This window comes from Alosa pseudoharengus, unplaced genomic scaffold (genome assembly GCF_046254945.1).
Source record: "Alosa pseudoharengus isolate Yale_2024_CS ecotype anadromous, Long Island Sound unplaced genomic scaffold, YU_APseudo_1.1 YU_APseudo_1.1_scf_19, whole genome shotgun sequence".
Taxonomy (NCBI): domain Eukaryota; kingdom Metazoa; phylum Chordata; class Actinopteri; order Clupeiformes; family Clupeidae; genus Alosa; species Alosa pseudoharengus.
Genome location: NW_027468657.1, coordinates 24138055 through 24148521, shown reverse-complemented (window position 1 = coordinate 24148521; position 10467 = coordinate 24138055). Strand labels below are relative to the sequence as shown.

The 10467-nt window shown below is 42.2% G+C and overlaps 1 pseudogene; it reads left to right on the top strand.

The window, feature by feature from the left end:
* Positions 1 to 751: 751 nt before the first annotated feature.
* On the top strand, positions 752 to 2682 carry LOC143132900 (E3 SUMO-protein ligase KIAA1586-like; annotated as a pseudogene).
* Positions 2683 to 10467: the final 7785 nt, after the last annotated feature.

The window sequence follows — 10467 nt, the reverse complement described above, 5'->3', positions numbered from 1 at the left end:
AGTTATGGACTCTTAGATGAGCATTGAAAGTGTTGTTTGATGTGTGTTAGGATGCTTGTGCAACTGATCCTTTTTCCCTGCCCAAAGGCCTGAGTGGTGCTCTGGACCAGTGGTTTTCAAAGTGGGGGCCGCGAGGGGGTGCCAGGGGGGCCTCAGCAAGTTGGAGGGAAAAATAAAAGCAAGAAATAAATACATTTAAAACATTTAAAATATACTATGAGGGTTGTTATACAATGCCATTATAATAATTTCTGCCCTGACAAGTTTTGGTTTTACCACCAAAAAACAAAAAATAGTTGCAGATTTAGAATCAGAAAACATGGCCCTAGCAACAACTAATTCTAGCCAGGTGCCAAGCTCTACTGATGCAGAAGACGTTGTGGCTTTGGCTACTAGCATGGGCGGATTATGATCTTTTGGGCCCCTGGGCCCAGATGTATTAAGGGCCCCCCACTTATTGTCGTATATGTGGGAGGGGGGGTTTTGATGTGATTTCCTGTATTCTGGTGCATTTTGGGGATGGCCAATACTGAATTCAATCAGATTCATAGCCTACATCCTGATTTGTTGATATTGAGGCAATGATTCCATGCAAAGGCTTGGGCTTCAGGGCCCCCTGACCCCCTGGGCCTGGGCCCAGTAGGCCCGTGCAGTAATCCATCCCTGGCTACTAGGCCTACAACCAGTCATCATGATGCTGCTGCTGGGGTACTTACCAATGACGAGGACATCGAGGAGGAATTGGACGGAGATGAAGAGCCTGGGGAGACGGGGTACGGGTCCGATAAGCACCTGCACCTTCCTAAGAGCTGGGGGCTCAGTCAGTGGCTATCGTGGAAGGAGAGAAATCCATGGCTGTGTACTGTGAGAGTGGTCTTGGGTGCGCTCACTGTCAGGCAGCAAAAACTCTTGTGCTCCATGGAAAAAAAGAATGGGGTGCACCTTTCGCATGCATTGGTTAATGGGACTGTCAGTAGCCCACTACAAAAGTTTACGTAATTACATAAGAAGATTTACCTGCACCGTGACAGCCTTTCTCATAAAAGAGCAGTGGAAATAGCAGAACTCAAACAAAAAAAATATTCTGCCCACCAAAGTTGTAGAGCTGAGTTTGACACTGTAGCCAAAGAGAGAGAGATTGCCATACACCAAAATGACGACTATCATGACACTTAATGAAGTTAATGGTGCGTCAGTGGGCCCAGCTCATCGCACTGATCACTCCTGTGCTGCTATTGTGAAACATATAGCAGATGAAATGAAAAAGAGACTTGTCTTGAAACTTGACTCACGTATCAGCATAACACTGGATGAAAGCACTGTGCATGGACGCTCCTATATTATTATCTACATGAGGTGCGATGTTACAGGAAATGGAGATGTAGAGAACGTTTTTCTGGACATAGTTGAGTTGGAAAAAGGGGATGCAGCGTTTCTTTCCGATGCGGTGTCTTCAAAAGATGGGAATAGAGACAGAATTTCTTAAAAGGAACTTCACAAGTATAGCCACAGACGGAGCCGCTGTCCTTACCCGTAGGCATAGCGGACTCGTTGAAAAACTTAAACAAGACTTCCCTCAACTGCAGGGCGTGCATTGTCTTTCTCACCGATTAGAATTAGCGGTTATTGACTCTTTAAAGGCTGTGACAGGGTGCAATAATTTTGAAATTTTCATTTCAAAGCTTCATAGTCTGTACCACCAATCCACAAAAAACTCTTGAGAAAGCTTGAGAAAGCTGCTGTAGTGCTCAACATGCAAATTCTAAAATCGGCAGACCACAGTCTTCACCAACTGCTGGGTGGCAAGCAGTTTCCAGACTGTTAAAACAGTGGTGAAGGATTTTCCCGTGTTGGCACAGCACTTTAGAATGGCCAGCGAGGATGGCTCGTGTAACGGTGTGGAGAGGGCGAAGTATGGTGGCCTACTCAACCAGATATCCTCTGGTTTCCTCTCCGATTTGGCAGTAATGAAAGATGTGCTACATGAACTGCAGGGGCTCTCCTTGAGTCTACAGAGAAGGGACACATCTCTGGTGGATGCCAGCAGACATGTTCATCAAAGCATCGAGGTACTGTCATGAAAGAAGATGCAGGTAAAGCGGAATCAAAGATTAACGCAGGCCTAACAAGTGGTCAGTTCAAAGGTGTTGTGCTCAGGGAAACACCGCCTAAAATCAACAAGGCCCAGTTTTATCAATCCATCCTTGATAATCTCAGAACACGTCTTCCTGACAGTTAACTTTTTGCCATGCTCAAGCCTTTAGACCAGCACTTCTGGCCTGCATAGGTCAGACCTAGTGCTATTTGGAGAGCGCGAAGTGGGGAGGTTCTCAAAACTCATCTGTGAATCCTCTCCCGAGGCTATTGAGGAATTCCGAGATTGGAAGCTTCAAGGCTCTTATCGTTGCCTGCCGCACTGTACTCCCGACCTCAGCGGAGTGTGAGAGGGGTTTCTCTGCTTGCAATGACACAGACGATAAAACTAGAAACGGACTGCGTGCCCTGAGCCTCACTGCTCTGTTATTCATAGACTTGAATGGACCTCCTATTGAGAAATTTAACCCTGTGCCGTCTGTTCAGTCATGGATTAAGAGTGGACATTGGACATCAGCGTCATGGATTCCTGGATGCAGGCCCCAGCCAGCTGATAGCAGGGCAGTTTGGTCTGTTTTGTCTCCGTAAAGCCCAGCACAGACGTGCAAATTTCAAAATTGTTCGTATATTTCCACAGTTCAAAACACCAGACGACTGGGCGTTGTTGTTATCACGTATACATTATTAGACTAGAACATAGTTTGGCTGTGCATGGCTTTATTCATTTCTGCCAGTTTTTCGTGAAAAGACTAGGCTACATCATTATTGTGTTTGACACTGAGGATATCTGAGACGGTGGTCTGGTTAAAAAGAGTTACACTTTATTTCATTGTGAAATTGAGAATGACACTGAAATGAAATATTGACTATTACAAACAATAATATGTTGAATCAATTCAAAGGAATCCATTTCTTTTCTTTCATGTCTGTTGTGTTCGTGGGTCAAGTCATAGCCTAGGCCTATCGTGCGCATATATGGTGCAAAAGCGCCACTTGCGCCCAGGCTATTTAATATGCAGGGTGTGGCAACTTTTTTTATGAGATTGTGAGATCCCCTTAAAGACAAACAATTCGAGCCCTGGCTTTATGTGTCTTACCTAGCGTTCATGGGCTTCGTAAAAACCTTTCTCCGAGTGAAAACATCATCATTCCGCGTCATTCACGTCACTTAATGTGTGAGTCAGAGGTCGGAAACTGGGGCTAGATTTTGCTAACAGAGTTGCCCAGTTAGGGGCTCGTCATCACTTTTGTCGTCACGTTGTAGTTCGTTTGTAGTCCATGTGGCCTTTCATGTCCAACAGTTTTAATGTGAACTTGGGAATTTGCCCTTTTTATCACTTGAAAGCTGCATATCTTTCTTTCACGAGCATCTTACACTATAGTTGAAGCAAATACAGTTGTTTGTTTAGGATTAGTGAGTGTATGTTTTAACCTTTGTTGTGGCATCCGTGTTTGTCACACATTCCGTTGGCAAAGCACATGAACACTTGCTGTCGGAAAAACAAACTAGCCATGGGGGCGGTCCTTGTCATTCCGAGGTGCTCTGAATGCACCCTTACATACTCAACATTCCCGACCGGTAGCGCAACAATGTGACGTCAAAATGACGTAGAATTCGCTGGCGCCATAGATATTAGAAAGCTAGATACCAACAAACCTATTCGAGTTGTGCTTCAGGAAAGAAATAAGATCTCTCCTAGGGGGAAGTTCTTCTGGGGTGCAATAATTGGGCCCATTAACTGGCGTAAGTCCTGGTTAACTCCCTTTAAGTACTGCATAAGTAACAAAGTCAAAGAAGTGCACTTTAAAATCTTGCACACAATATATCCAGTACATTTTCTTGTTTCTAAATATTGTGATACTGACGATATATGTACATTTTGTAAGGGTCATAGCGAAACTTTGACGCATTTGTTTTACAGTTGTCCAATAACTACTAAGTTATGGGCAGACATTGTGAGCCACTGGTACAACAACACAAAAAAGCTACAACATTGCTTAAACATTACAATAATGTGCTTGTTAATTCCCCTTGTTAATTGTCTTTTTCCTTTCCCTGTTTTTTTTTTTTTTTTTTTACTTATTAATTGTTGTCTTTGTTTTGTGCATCTTGTAATTTTATTTTGTATAATTGTAACCGTACTGTTTCACTTTTGTATTATCTTCAGTTGTATATTTGTATGTCTTTAATAAAAAAAAAAAAAAATTTAAAAAAAGAAAGCTAGATACCACATTTGGCTCCAAAACGTACGTAAATAGCGACGCCATCTTGGTAGGGGCAACAATCACTGGAGGCCAATGGAAGAGCATGTGACTCTGGAAATCAGACAGGTGTCTCTGATTGCCGGCAAGTGTTGCCCATAGACAGTAAATATGGCGGCCACGTTTACGATGCCACCTAATATAACTCGACAGACAATGCAGTATCTAGCTTTCTAATATCAATGGCTGGCATGCCAGGATTTTGGCCAGGTCGTGCACCACTGTATTTTTTTCAGGTGAGCGCGCCAAAGCAGAAACCGGAAGATGGACTAGTTCGAGGGCAAGCAAGAGTTGCAGTTCATAGGACTGTTTTGTTAGTCGTGAATTTTTAATGGTTTTCTGCATAAGTTTACAAAGTTACCAGAGAGAGTCGCAACATGTGGAATTAAGAGGAAAGAATAGAAAATATTTATTTTCAACCAAAGGATATCTGCTAAGACCTGAACAAAATCTCTTTCCACTTTAGGAATTTACAAATTCAGCCAGCTGCTAGTTAACTAGCCAGCTAGCTAAAATGTTTAAATTATTAAAATATCCATCGGGATGAATAAAGTATCTATCTATCTATCTGTCTGTCTATCTATCTGCATACACCTTGGCAACTAGATAGTAATGATGGTAGTTGTGAGTTGCAGCAACCAAAGTTGCAGCAATGATGTTACGGTTGATACCGAGGCTCCGAATCATGTGTCGAGAATGTCAAGCCCAGTAAAGCCCCGTATCGAGGCTTGAGTTGTATTGGTGAATTGAAGTCAGACGTGACTTTCAAAGCCTCCTTTGACTCCACTGCTTCTAGTTGTGGTTCATTTTAGGCGGGACGTTTTGACTATATGTCCCATACTCGGATACGTAGCCTACTCGTGGGTTGTTGTCAGTCGTTGGTTGGTTTCACTGTCCCTCATCAAAAATACTACCCAGTTACCAAAGCATTTTTACTGTCCTCTGTTAATCAAAAACACTCAGTTACAAAAGCACTTTGCTCTCTTCTGTCATTTTTACCCAACGTTTTAATGCAGCTTTTTTCTCAACTAGTAGTCCTTGTAGGATGGGACACTGGGTAAGGTTTTGGACTAGAAATCATGCGACCTGGGATCGATCCTTACCTCGAGATAATGCATTTTCGCAGATCACCTTCTACTTCATTTGTTACAAAGAGAGGAAATATTTATGGGAATCGCTTGTATCCCCTACTTATGAACTTACGAATGTATGAAGCATTTGCAGACCTTTTTGTGTTGTTTTTGTATTCAGAATTTTTCTTGGGTTGTATTTTTATTGACCAGTAGGGGTCCTAGGGTGCATTCGAAGCCTCGAGAAATGAACCACTTTTCAACACATCTGGCTGGAAAGCTTCAAGATTTCAAGAAGTTTCATCTCGCCATCACTAGTCTGAAGTATCATGACAGAGGCTAGCTTTTATCTTTTACTGTCTCTATGGCTTTTACTGCCATTGACGCCAATGCTACTGACAGCTTCTTCTACTGTGTAAAGTAGGTAGCGATAACCTTTTCACAACAGCAACATCTCTGTTCAGGAGAATATTGCAACTAATGGCGTGACCACCACGCGAGAGTATAAATGGTTACGGTGCTCCCGTGACGTCACATTGTCGCACTACAGGTCGGGAATGGCAAGTATGTAGGCACCTTTACCCTCCTGTCTAGATTGGCAACCCGTGTTTTATTACATGTTAATGAAAATGTTATTTTTTAATAAACTTTACCTCTGTGTAACTGAGATCCGTTGGTACTCAAAGTCATTGGCCCTTGGCTGGTGACATTAAATCTAGAAAAAAATAATTGAAGAAAAACTAAGAGTAGAGTAGAGTAAATTATTTGCTTGCTTTTTCACGTTTCTTCACCACTTAGTATTTCCTTAATGTAATAGGTTCTATGCACGACTCACTTTTGGATTCTTTGTAGTGGCAAATCAATTTCCTGTTTATGTTAAAACATTAGCAAATATGGCTTTTTTTCTATAGTCATTGTCTTCAGGACCTCGTGTCATGGTAATAGTTTTGTGAACATGTTGTGTGCCACTCCCTCCAGCAAATAGGAAAAGGGTGTTCTTAAAGGTGCGATTTGTAGGATTGTTAACGAACGTTCTGTAGGCCAAAATCAAAACACTGGTGAACGTTCTCAAGACTACCAGACTCGAGCCTCTTCTGGGTTGCCAGATGTAATGAAGACTTAGCTAACGTTAGTTGACCTGCAGCTGCTTTAACGTTTCTCCAACCATGACCCAGCTACACATTACGGAAACAGTGAAAACAAAAAATACCTCTCTAACCAACGTAACATATTTAGCTGAAGTTAGCGATGCAGATGAAGTTTAGCATAGGCTACCTGTTGTGGAGAAATATGGCCAGCTCTGCGTCAGACTTGATATTCTTCGTTTGACGAATACGTCACCATCTCAGGAAGCTCCTCCGATGTCCACTTAATTTGTTTCTTGTTTTAATTTTGGAAATTTGCCTGCCTCTTGTAGGCGTTCATGACTACAACAGACAGCTGTTGACAGTTGGCCTTTGCTAATTTGGCAACCCAAATAGGAGGACGCGCTAGCCCATTATTAATACGCTATTCTAGAATTAATAGTTCAAAACATAAACAAAAATTCCAAGAGATTCCGCCCCGTAACTGATTTTTTTTTTATGGGTTTTACGGGGTTTCACGGGTTAGAGTAATGTTGTCAAATAAGCCATTACTTCAATTCATCGTGTTTCCTCACTCTCTGACAACATATGGTGATCATTTTTGGAATGGTTACAGTTTATTTTCTATTATTTCCTACATACTGGACCTTTAAAGAAGCCCTATGCAACAATTTGAGCAAAAATTACCTTAATTATGCAGGTTGAGTCGTTCTGATGGTTCTACAACACTTTTTGGGTCATTTGGTGGGTGCTTCGTCTCCCCCTAGTGCTTCTCCGCGGAAAAAACGAATATGCAACTTTCTGGTCCCGGACCGAAGAAATCCGGATGTGACTCGGCGGAAGGCCTCGAAAATGTAGTCAGATTGTAGTTTCTAAGAAGACTGCAAAACGGACTCCGACTTGGCTTTGTTGCTGCTGAAATTGTAAGTAGTCTACCCTTGGGTGAACTTCGTTTTTGTAATGTGGTTTGATAGTCTCTTGAACAATGTGTTTGCTCGACCGTTTTATTGTGAGCCCTGTATGTGTTTAGCTTGGTTCAAGGCCGTAGCCATGATGTCAACATTGGGGGGGACCAAATCTGTCGTGCGGTCTGAATTTCAATAACAGAATTTCAATACATTTCCTGCCATGCAAAAATATTATTAAAATCACAAACAAGTCATTAGTTAAGTCAGTCAATTAGGATATACCAAACTTTTGACGGACATAGGCACGGATGGATTATGACCCCCTGGGCATAGATGCAAAAAAAAACCTCCCCAGTTAAAATAGGGGGGCCCAGGGGCATACCCCCCCGGAAGATTAAAAAAAATTGACCCTTTATATTATGACGACTTGTGAGTTTTGTGGAAATAGAAGAGAAGGGCGGAGAAGCAACTTCACACAGTCTTAGGCTTCAGGGCCCCCTGAGCTCTTGGGCCCAGTAGGTCCATTCAATAATCCATCCCTGGACATAGACCTGTGGTATGACTCCATTTGTCTCCAAAATGTATATTTTAAAAGAAAATACAGACTAGAGTATCTTTGATAACCTCTATATTACACCGAATGCTTACTCATAGGTTTGGACCTATAGCCCAATCATTTTTTGTATTTTGATTTTATTACTCTGGTGGCTAATCACACAATTTTAAGGTAGCCTAGTTTAAAAGGGATGGGATTCAAGATAGGCTACTAAGACAGGTCCCTCTTCTGTCTGACTCACCTCAAGTTACCCTATGCATTATAAGCTGGTTTCTGACAGAAATTAAGTTTTGTGTTAACATGTAGAAACACAACCTTTATTTGGTGAATGGAGGTGGAAATTCCTTTCTTTGGTTATTGTCCGTGATTCACATTAACTGTTGGCTATCACCGCCATTGTAAAAGTTTTTTCAACTTTTGTGCCGTCGCCACATTGAGTACGTTTTGACTGCATGGATGCGCAATTGAGTGCGCATCTAAATGTAACATGCAAGATGCAACAACCATTTCTAAGAGGCTTATAAACCGGTTCATTTCTGACATTACTACTAGCATATGAATGCATTATTTATGTTGTAAGACATGTGAAAGAAATGAATGACACAGGCACGCACAAATTAAAATAAAAGGACACTACATTTCACTTTCGCTATCATTGCGAGAAAATAGGCTACAGTAGGCTATGGAAAATGCTTCAAAATTCCCTTTGAGTCTGATCAGCTTCAAAAATGAATGGGGTTTCCTTAGACAGTGCTACACCTTTCCAACAAGTTTTGTGAGAATTGTACCGGTATCTTTTGCGATATTATTGACAGCCCGCACCGCAGTAGGGTGCAGGAAGCTTTTGCTAGCACACGCCTCTAACGAAAAACGCAAAACCACCAGGACAAACCACTCACAGTGTAGGCTACTCTCTCTGAAACCATCAATAGGTCACTAATTTGTGCGTTATTTACGTTTGATTGCATTTCAGATGGTGGGACTTGTTGGTTTCCTGTAGTAGCCTTTAGCGTTTTTTTCTTTCTTTATTTTTCTATGTACAAATATTGGGGGGGACATTTTGGTCACATCTGAATATTGGGGGGGACGTGACCAAAATGTCTATGGTGACTACGGCCCTGGCTTGGTTTCTTGATGGCTAGCTCGCTAGCTAGTGGGGGTTTAGCGTAGCAGTCACTTGCTACCGAAGCTGCAGGGGGAGCTATGTAGTGAAAAATGCGAGCCCAAATCAGGCGAAAACCCAGAAACAGCGAAGGAATAACCAGACTTGCATAGGGCTTCTTTAAGTATAAGTATATAAGTATATAATACACTCTTTTGATTCCGTGAGGGAAATTTAGTCTCTGCATTTATCCCAATCTGCGAATTAGTGAAACACACTCAGCACACAGTGAATACACAGTGAGGTGAAGCACACACTCCCGGCGCAGTGAGCTGCCTGCTACAACAGCGGCGCAGTGAGGGGTTAGGTGTCTTGCTCAAGGGCACTTCAGCCGTTCCTACTTGTCGGGGTTCGAACCGGCAACCATAGTTAGCAACTTTGTTGGTTGCAATGCAATTTCCCATTGCCAGCCAACTGGGAAACACACCCCTGGTTAGATAACTTTAGCTATGTTATTCTTTTTTTGCAAACACTGCACTCTCCCGTTTGTTTTCTTGTGGGTGCGTGATCCAGGAAACGTACAGAAAATCAAAGATTGGTCACACTGGCATAGAACATGGTTGCATGCACTGGTATAGAACACGTAGAGGAGGAGATATAGACAGGAAGCTTCTTCAGAGGGAGGCGTACTGGATGTATCATCTAACCCTGTAAAATTTAACCCTGTGCCGTCTGTTCAGTCATGGATTAAGAGTGGACATTGGACATCAGCGTCATGGATTCCTGGATGCAGGCCCCAGCCAGCTGATAGCAGGGCAGTTTGGTCTGTTTTGTCTCCGTAAAGCCCAGCACAGACGTGCAAATTTCAAAATTGTTCGTATATTTCCACAGTTCAAAACACCAGACGACTGGGCGTTGTTGTTATCACGTATACATTATTAGACTAGAACATAGTTTGGCTGTGCATGGCTTTATTCATTTCTGCCAGTTTTTCGTGAAAAGACTAGGCTACATCATTATTGTGTTTGACACTGAGGATATCTGAGACGGTGGTCTGGTTAAAAAGAGTTACACTTTATTTCATTGTGAAATTGAGAATGACACTGAAATGAAATATTGACTATTACAAACAATAATATGTTGAATCAATTCAAAGGAATCCATTTCTTTTCTTTCATGTCTGTTGTGTTCGTGGGTCAAGTCATAGCCTAGGCCTATCGTGCGCGTATATGGTGCAAAAGCGCCACTTGCGCCCAGGCTATTTAATATGCAGGGTGTGGCAACTTTTTTTATGAGATTGTGAGATCCCCTTAAAGACAAACAATTCGAGCCCTGGCTTTATGTGTCTTACCTAGCGTTCATGGGCTTCGTAAAAACCTTTCTCCGAGTG